The following is a 10,889-nucleotide window of genomic DNA, read 5'->3' as shown; positions in this document are numbered from 1 at the left end:
AGACACACACACAGACACACACACACAGACACACACACACACAGACACACAGACACACACACACAGATACACACACACACAGACACACACACACAGACACACACACACACATACACACACAGACACACACACAGACACACACACAGACACACACACACACACAGACACACATACACACACAGACACACACACAGACACACACACAGACACACACACAGACACACACACACACAGACACACACACACACAGACACACACACACACACAGACACACACACACAGACACCTTCACACCCAGCGTGGCTGCACTGCGCTGAGTGGCCCAGCCGGAAAGATGGTTGCCCTTTTGCTGTCGGTACGCCAAGATGGCCGCCGGGGCCCACGTGACGCAGAAACGCGTGACGGAAGTCGTGATAAGGGCAGTGACAGACACACACACACAGACACACAGATACACACACAGACACACAGATACACACACACACAGTCACACACACAGACACACACACAGACACACAGATACACACACAGACACACAGATACACACAGACACACACACAGACACACACAGTCACACACAGTCACACACACACACACAGACACACACACAGACACAGACAGACACACACAGACACACACACAGTACACACACAGACACACACACAGACACACACACAGACACACACACACAGACACACACACAGACACACACACAGACAGACACACAGATACACACAGTACACAAACAGACACACACACAGACACACACAGACACACATACACACCACATACACACACAGACACACACATACACACATACACACCGCACACACACACACATACACACATACACACCACATACACACACATACACACACATACACACCGCACATACAGACACACACACATACACACATACCCCCACATACACACAGACACACACACACAGACACACACACACACACACCGCACACACCACATACACACACATACACACATACACACCGCACACACAGACACACACAGACAGACACAAACAGACACACACATACAGACACACACACCGCACACACCACATACACACACACAGACACACATACACACACAACAACAACAACAACAACCGCCATTCGCCACTAAGTGGCGGTGACGTCACCACGACGCTTGTGCCAGGCTATGTGCACCCTGAGGCCACGTGAAGTGTCGAACGCCCGCTGGCAGGAGGTCACGGGGCAGACCCAGGTGCCACGGGTCGACTGACTGAGATGACTGAGCTGATGCACCACCTGTGCCCCCTACTGTGCCAACCTGCTGTGCTTTAGCCACCCGGCGCTCCGCTCGCTGTTGTGAGCGTCGCTCCTCCGCCCTCCGTTGTTGTTGGAGGGCGACTGCCTCCAACTGCCCAGTAGCATCCTTCACGAGCCTCCTCCACAGAGGCCGATCTTGACACCGCTGGTACCAGTCATCGGCAAGTCCACTCAGCTCCACGTCCTCCTGTACCACATCACTCCATCTCTTCTCTAGCCCGTGCCGCGCCCGCTTAGCCCCCTCAATCCGGCCAAACAAAAGCTGTTTCGGCATGCGGTGGCTGGGCATGCGGGCTACATGACCCAGCCATCGCAGCCTTGCCTGCCGGAGGAGCTCACCGATGGGACCCTGCCCAGATCTTTCAAGGATTTGTGAGCTCCTCACACAATCCAGTCTGGTTAAACCCAGGATGGATCGTAGGCAGGTCAGCCTAAATGTTTCTAACCGGCGAAGATGTTCCATTAGGGGGGTCCACGTTTCGCAAGCGTAGAGAAGGGAGGGAATGACCGTGGCCGAGAAGACCTGAAGCTTAGTGCGGAGCGACAGACCAGGTAGCTTCCACACAGCGTTACGCAACCGATGAAAAGATATTGCCGCTCGACTGATTCGGAGTGAGACCTCTGCTGTTAAACTGGAGCCAGTCATAAGCACACTGCCCAGGTATGGGAAACTCTCCACTCTCTCCACAACTGCCCCATCACCGATTGGGAGTTGTGGGGGTGGAGTGTCTGATGGTACAAAATACCCAGGCAGGTGCTTAGTTTTGGTGGGGCTGATGGTAAGGCCCCACCTCTTAGTGGCACGCTCCAGTCTCAGCAGCAGCGTCTCCAACTCCTCCTCTGACTGAGCAGCTATTACCAAGTCATCAGCATACATAACGTGGTTGAGCAATAGGGAGCCATCCCTTGACCGCACCCGGGCATCGATTAGCCTCCCATTATATCTGTACCATATGGAGATTCCCCCGGTACAGCTATTGAAGGCTTCACGAACTACGTGGTCAAAATAGATGTTAAATAATGTGGGAGCCAGAGGACATCCCTGTCGCACCCCAAGGTGTACAGGGAATGGCTCTGACTCCCGGCCACGTAGTTTTACCCGGGCCCGCTCACCATCATGAAGGTCCTTAATGATCGTGAGCAGAGGGTCAGGTACTCCAAAAGCACGAAGAACGACCCAGAGCCCAGGCCTACTGATGGTATCATAGGCCTTGACCAGGTCAATAAAGCAGAGATGTAGGTCTTGTTGGAATTCCCTACACCTCTGCTGTAGCAGACGGACAGAAAATATGGCATCTGTGCAGGACCGCCCTTTCCTGAAACCGCATACACACACAGACACACACACACAGACACACATACAGACACACACACACAGACACAAACACATAGACACACACACAGACACACACACACAGACACACATACACACATACACACCGCACACACACACACAGACACACACACAGCACACACACACAGACACACACACAGACACACACACACAGATACACATTCTTTGGTAATTTCGGTAAAAGTCAAGTAGATGGAAAAATAATAATAATAAAAATAATAAAGAAAATAAACCATTTATGAAAATATTTTTTTCATAACAATAAAAAATAAAAAAATAATTAAATATGTGAGTGTACTGACAGTCTATAATGTGGACTGTAGAAATGGTTATTAAGTATGGTGAGTGTACTGACAGTCTATAATGTAGACTGTAGTAATGGTTATTAAGTATGGTGAGTGTACTGACAGTCTATAATGTAGACTGTAGTAATGGTTATTAAGTATGGTGAGTGTACTGACAGTCTATAATGTAGACTGTAGTAATGGTTATTAAGTATGGTGAGTGTACTGACAGTCTATAATGTAGACTGTAGCCTGGTTATTAAGTATGGTGAGTGTACTGACAGTCTATAATGTAGACTGTAGTAATGGTTATTAAGTTTGGTGAGTGAACTGACAGTCTATAATGTAGACTGTAGTAATGGTTATTAAGTATGGTGAGTGTACTGACAGTCTATAATGTAGACTGTAGTAATGGTTATTAAGCTGAGTGTACTGACAGTCTATAATGTAGACTGTAGTAATGGTTATTAAGTTTGGTGAGTGAACTGACAGTCTATAATGTAGACTGTAGTAATGGTTATTAAGTATGGTGAGTGTACTGACAGTCTATAATGTAGACTGTAGCAATGGTTATTGAGCTGAGTGTACTGACAGTCTATAATGTAGACTGTAGTAATGGTTATTAAGTATGGTGAGTGTACTGACAGTCTATAATGTAGACTGTAGCAATGGTTATTAAGTATGGTGAGTGTACTGACAGTCTATAATGTAGACTGTAGCAATGGTTATTAAGTATGGTGAGTGTACTGACAGTCTATAATGTAGACTGTAGTGATGGTTATTAAGTATGGTGAGTGTACTGACAGTCTATAATGTAGACTGTAGCAATGGTTATTAAGTATGGTGAGTGTACTGACAGTCTATAATGTAGACTGCAGCCTGGTTATTAAAGTGGGTGAGTGTACTGACAGTCTATAATGTAGACTGTAGCAATGGTTATTAAGTATGGTGAGTGTACTGACAGTCTATAATGTAGACTGTAGTAATGGTTATTAAGTATGGTGAGTGTACTGACAGTCTATAATGTAGACTGTAGTAATGGTTATTAAGCTGAGTGTACTGACAGTCTATAATGTAGACTGTAGTAATGGTTATTAAGTGTGGTGAGTGTACTGACAGTCTATAATGTAGACTGTAGCAATGGTTATTAAGTATGGTGAGTGTACTGACAGTCTATAATGCAGACTGTAGTAATGGTTATTAGGTATGGTGAGTGTACTGACAGTCTATAATGTAGACTGTAGTAATGGTTATTAAGTATGGTGAGTGTACTGACAGTCTATAATGTAGACTGTAGTAATGGTTATTAAGTATGGTGAGTGTACTGACAGTCTATAATGTAGACTGTAGCCTGGTTATTAAGTATGGTGAGTGTACTAACAGTCTATAATGTAGACTGTAGCAATGGTTATTAAGTATGGTGAGTGTACTGACAGTCTATAATGTAGACTGTAGTAATGGTTATTAAGTATAGTGAGTGTACTGACAGTCTATAATGTAGACTGTACCCTGGTTATTAAGTATGGTGAGTGTACTGACAGTCTATAATGTAGACTGTAGCAATGGTTATTAAGCTGAGTGTACTGACAGTCTATAATGTAGACTGTAGTAATGGTTATTAAGTATGGTGAGTGTACTGACAGTCTATAATGTAGACTGTAGCCTGGTTATTAAAGTGGGTGAGTGTACTGACAGTCTATAATGTAGACTGTAGTAATGGTTATTAAGTATGGTGAGTGTACTGACAGTCTATAATGTAGACTGTAGTAATGGTTATTAAGCTGAGTGAGTGTACTGACAGTCTATAATGTAGACTGTAGTAATGGTTATTAAGTATGGTGAGTGTACTGACAGTCTATAATGTAGACTGTAGTAATGGTTAATAAGCTGAGTGAGTGTACTGACAGTCTATAATGTAGACTGTAGTAATGGTTATTAAGGATGGTGAGTGTACTGACAGTCTATAATGTAGACTGTAGTAATGGTTATTAAGTATGGTGAGTGTACTGACAGTCTATAATGTAGACTGTAGTAATGGTTATTAAGCTGAGTGTACTGACAGTCTATAATGTAGACTGTAGTAATGGTTATTAAGTATGGTGAGTGTACTGACAGTCTATAATGTAGACTGTAGCAATGGTTATTAAGTATGGTGAGTGTACTGACAGTCTATAATGTAGACTGTAGTAATGGTTATTAAGTATGGTGAGTGTACTGACAGTCTATAATGTAGACTGTAGCAATGGTTATTAAGTATGGTGAGTGTACTGACAGTCTATAATGTAGACTGTAGCAATGGTTATTAAGTATGGTGAGTGTACTGACAGTCTATAATGTAGACTGTAGCAATGGTTATTAAGTATGGTGAGTATATTGACAGTCTATAATGTAGACTGTAGTAATGGTTATTAAGTATGGTGAGTGTACTGACAGTCTATAATGTAGACTGTAGTGATGGTTATTAAGTATGGTGAGTGTACTGACAGTATATAATGTAGACTGTAGTAATGGTTATTAAGTATGGTGAGTGTACTGACAGTCTATAATGTAGACTATAGCAATGGTTATTAACTATGGTGAGTGTACTGACAGTCTATAATGTAGACTGTAGCAATGGTTATTAAGTATGGTGAGTGTACTGACAGTCTATAATGTAGACTGTAGCAATGGTTATTAAGTATGGTGAGTGTACTGACAGTCTATAATGTAGACTGTAGCAATGGTTATTAAGTATGGTGAGTATATTGACAGTCTATAATGTAGACTGTAGTAATGGTTATTAAGTATGGTGAGTGTACTGACAGTCTATAATGTAGACTGTAGTGATGGTTATTAAGTATGGTGAGTGTACTGACAGTATATAATGTAGACTGTAGTAATGGTTATTAAGTATGGTGAGTGTACTGACAGTCTATAATGTAGACTGTAGCAATGGTTATTAAGTATGGTGAGTGTACTGACAGTCTATAATGTAGACTGTAGCAATGGTTATTAAGCTGAGTGTACTGACAGTCTATAATGTAGACTGTAGTAATGGTTATTAAGTATGGTGAGTGTACTGACAGTCTATAATGTAGACTGTAGCCTGGTTATTAAAGTGGGTGAGTGTACTGACAGTCTATAATGTAGACTGTAGTAATGGTTATTAAGTATGGTGAGTGTACTGACAGTCTATAATGTAGACTATAGTAATGGTTATTAAGCTGAGTGAGTGTACTGACAGTCTATAATGTAGACTGTAGTAATGGTTATTAAGTATGGTGAGTGTACTGACAGTCTATAATGTAGACTGTAGCCTGGTTATTAAGCTGAGTGTACTGACAGTCTATAATGTAGACTGTAGTAAAGGTTATTAAGTATAGTGAGTGTACTGACAGTCTATAATGTAGACTGTAGTAATGGTTATTAAGTATGGTGAGTGTACTGACAGTCTATAATGTAGACTGTAGCAATGGTTATTAACTATGGTGAGTGTACTGACAGTCTATAATGTAGACTGTAGCAATGGTTATTAAGTATGGTGAGTGTACTGACAGTCTATAATGTAGACTGTAGTAATGGTTATTAAGTATGGTGAGTGTACTGACAGTCTATAATGTAGACTGTAGCAATGGTTATTAACTATGGTGAGTGTACTGACAGTCTATAATGTAGACTGTAGTGATGGTTATTAAGTATGGTGAGTGTACTGACAGTATATAATGTAGACTGTAGTGATGGTTATTAAGTATGGTGAGTGTACTGACAGTATATAATGTAGACTGTAGTAATGGTTATTAAGTATGGTGAGTGTACTGACAGTATATAATGTAGACTGTAGCAATGGTTATTAAGTATGGTGAGTGTACTGACAGTCTATAATGTAGACTGTAGCAATGGTTATTAAGTATGGTGAGTGTACTGACAGTCTATAATGTAGACTGTAGCCTGGTTATTAAGTATGGTGAGTGTACTGACAGTCTATAATGTAGACTGTAGCAATGGTTATTAAGTATGGTGAGTGTACTGACAGTCTATAATGTAGACTGTAGTAATGGTTATTAAGTATGGTGAGTGTACTGACAGTCTATAATGTAGACTGTAGCAATGGTTATTAACTATGGTGAGTGTACTGACAGTCTATAATGTAGACTGTAGTGATGGTTATTAAGTATGGTGAGTGTACTGACAGTATATAATGTAGACTGTAGTGATGGTTATTAAGTATGGTGAGTGTACTGACAGTATATAATGTAGACTGTAGCAATGGTTATTAAGTATGGTGAGTGTACTGACAGTCTATAATGTAGACTGTAGCCTGGTTATTAAGTATGGTGAGTGTACTGACAGTCTATAATGTAGACTGTAGTAATGGTTATTAAGTTTGGTGAGTGTACTGACAGTCTATAATGTAGACTGTAGCAATGGTTATTAAGTATGGTGAGTGTACTGACAGTCTATAATGTAGACTGTAGTAATGGTTATTAAGTATGGTGAGTGTACTGACAGTCTATAATGTAGACTGTAGCAATGGTTATTAAGTATGGTGAGTGTACTGACAGTCTATAATGTAGACTGTAGTAATGGTTATTAAGTATGGTGAGTGTACTGACAGTCTATAATGTAGACTGTAGTAATGGTTATTAAGTATGGTGAGTGTACTGACAGTCTATAATGTAGACTGTAGTAATGGTTATTAAGTATGGTGAGTGTACTGACAGTCTATAATGTAGACTGTAGTAATGGTTATTAAGTATGGTGAGTGTACTGACAGTCTATAATGTAGACTGTAGTAATGGTTATTAAGTATGGTGAGTGTACTGACAGTCTATAATGTAGACTGTAGTAATGGTTATTAAGTATGGTGAGTGTACTGACAGTCTATAATGTAGACTGTAACCTGGTTATTAAACTGGGTGTGTCATCACTATGGGCGGGGCATCTGATGTTAATGTGACCCAAGTGTGTCATCACTATGGGCGGGGCATCTGATGTTAATGTTGCCCAAGTGTGTCATCGGCATGGGCGGGGCATCTGATGTTAATGTGTCCCAAGTGTGTCATCGGCATGGGCGGGGCATCTGATGTGGGTCTCCACCAATCAGAGGCGCCGCCAGGCAATCATCACACCCACGACCCAAAGTGGTTGATGACATCTTTCCAACGATTGCTGAGCCCGTAAGCGTCCCCTCCGTTGAAATTGTGTCCGTGCCTGTGAGGCCTGGAGGGCTTCGTCATAATTTTCGCGTGTGCCAGCCGCAATAACAAAAAAACAAAAGAGTTGATCATCCACCACGGCCGAGGTCTTGGTCCTACCGTGTGGATCAGATCCGCCTCGTGTCCACGAACACCGTCCTAGACTTTAAATTTTGATTCAAAGCTTTCGTGACTGCAGTAATCCGTTATCATGGTTCTTTCGGTAAAGTCACGTGTAACACAAATCTAAGGGAGATTTGTTGCCCTGGGTAGTTAGTGTTGATTTCCCGGTTGCTCATGCCTCGGCCACCGGCTTTTGTTAGCCACAAAGCTCTGGCTCTTTGTGACCAGGACACAAGGCCAATCCATTCCATGTAACGGTTATTATTATTATTATATATCTTAGTTTTTTTCCGGTAAAGTCACCACGTTGAAGGGAAACGACAAAATAATAAAAAATATATAAACAATAAATTTTTAAGAATATGAATTACTGCAGTCACGAAAGCTTTAAATCAAAAGTTATTATTATATTTTGATTATTATATTTTGATTTAAGAATATGAATTACTGCAGTCACGAAAGCTTTAAATCAAAAGTTATTATTATATTTTGATTTAAAGCTCTTCGTGACTGCAGTAATTCATATTCTTGGGTTTTTTTCCGGTAAAGTCACCACCACGTTGAAGGGAAACAACAAAATAATAAAATATATATATAAAACAATAAAAAAATTCTCACGACGTTTCGACCATAACACAACCATAACACCTGAAGACGACCGTTTGTGTTATGGTCGAAACGTCGTGAGAATTTTTTTTATTGTTTTATATATTTATTTTTATTATTTTGTTGTTTCCCTTCAACGTGGTGACTTTACCGAAAGAACTAAGAACACGGTCCTAGACATGTCGCTTTAGTTTCCCCGATGTAGCTACGCACGGGGTATTGCACGTCGGGGTTAACACCCTTCACGGATGGGATCAGATCACGGATTTCACGCGCCGCGTCAAATCGGGACTGGATATCCGTGCTTGTTCGCGGTTTTGTAAAATGTTCTTTGGTTTACCCCCGGCTACGTACGGCAGGGTGATGGTTCTTGCGGCTTGTGTAGTCAGGGTGTCCGTTCGCCTCGAGAGCTCCGGTGTACGTGTCTGACTCCAGCGGTCAGGTGTTCATGGACTAAGATACATTGAGCTCCACGGCGCAGCGCTTTGATGAGGGAATTCTCCTGGGAGGGAACGGCGGTGGGAGTCGGGTTTTAGTCAGGCGTCAGCATGGGTCGCTTTCCTGTAGACGGGATGGGCCCATCGAGCCGTCTGGCCTCTGATCGGGACATCCAAGAAGGGTAGCTTGCCATCCTTCTCTACGTCCGACGGTGAATTTGATCGCTGGCTGAATGGGATTCACGTGGTTGAGGAGTCGATTCAGGGCCGATTGGCCACGTGGCCAGATGATGGACGTGTCCATCCGGGTAGCTCGTCCACACGGACGGGCGTGGTGTCGATGCCTTGGATGGGGTCCATTGGGAGGGGGGGGGGGGGGGGGGTTTGGTGTACCTTCAACCTGTTTGTAGAAAGTTCCAGTCCAGGTGAGGGTAAGCATCGCGCCAGAGACCGGTACATCAGCATTCGGCCCTTGTTGGGGCTACATGTTCAATGATTGCAATAGGTGTCGGGCCACGGGAACTTTGGTGAGCGAAGAAACTACATCGAAACTGGCGAGCGAGTCACCTGGGGGCAGTGAGATGCCTTCAAATTGACGATACCGGGCGAGCCGAGTCAAGTACAGGAGAGGTGGCCTCGCCAGTGAACTCCGTCGCCTCTCCAAGCAGCTCCTTCGACCCCACGGCGACCCCGCTTCTGACACCGTTGAGGAGACGCCGTCTCGCGCGTCCGTGCCACAGCCAAGAGGCACCAACGCCACTCCTAGGGTCCCCCTCCCCCCCCGGGGGACTTCCGGTTGTTTAAAGACTGAACTCCGTCGTCTCTCCAACCCAGCCTTCTTGTTCACGGCGACCCCGCTTCTGACACCGTTGAAGAGACACCATCACGCGTCCGTGCCACAACCAAGAGGCACCAACGCTACTCCTAGTGTCACCCCTCTCGGGGACTTCCGGTTGTTTAAAGACCGAACTCTGTCGACTCTCCAACGCAGCCTTCTACCCCACGACGACCCCGCTTCTGACACCATCGCAGTGACGCCATCACGCGTCCTTGCCACAACCAAGAGGCACCAAAGCTACTCCTAGTGTAACCCCTCCCCGGGGACTTCCGGTTGTTTAAAGACTGAACTCTGTCGTCTCTCCAAGCAGCTCCTTCTACCCCACGACAACCCCGCTTCTGACACCATTGAAGTGACGCCGTCACACGTCCGTGCCACAACCAAGAGACACCAAAGCCACTCCTAGTGTCACCCCTCCACCCGAGGACTTGCGGTTGTTTAAAGGGCGAACGCCTTCATCCCTCCAACCCAGCCTTCCTGCTCACGGCGACCCCGCTTCTGACACCATCGCAGTGACGTCATCACGCGTCCGGGCCACAACCAAGAGGCACCAACACTAGTGCTAGTGTCACCCCTCCCGGGGACTTCCGGTTGTTTAAAGGGCGAACTCCTTCATCTCTCCAACCCAGCCTTCTACGCCACGGCGACCCCGCTTCTGACACCATTGCGGTGACGCCGTCACGCGTCCGTGCCACAACCAAGAGGCACCAAAGCCACTCCTAGTGTCACCCCTCCCCCCGGGGACTTGCGGTTGTTTAAATACCGG

This window comes from Petromyzon marinus, assembly GCF_048934315.1.
Source record: "Petromyzon marinus isolate PM22_M1 ecotype Great Lakes invasive population chromosome 73 unlocalized genomic scaffold, UKy_Petmar_22M1.pri1.0 chr73_unloc.4, whole genome shotgun sequence".
Taxonomy (NCBI): domain Eukaryota; kingdom Metazoa; phylum Chordata; class Hyperoartia; order Petromyzontiformes; family Petromyzontidae; genus Petromyzon; species Petromyzon marinus.
The sequence above is the reverse complement of the archived record's forward strand: the minus strand, read 5'-3'. Positions refer to the sequence as shown.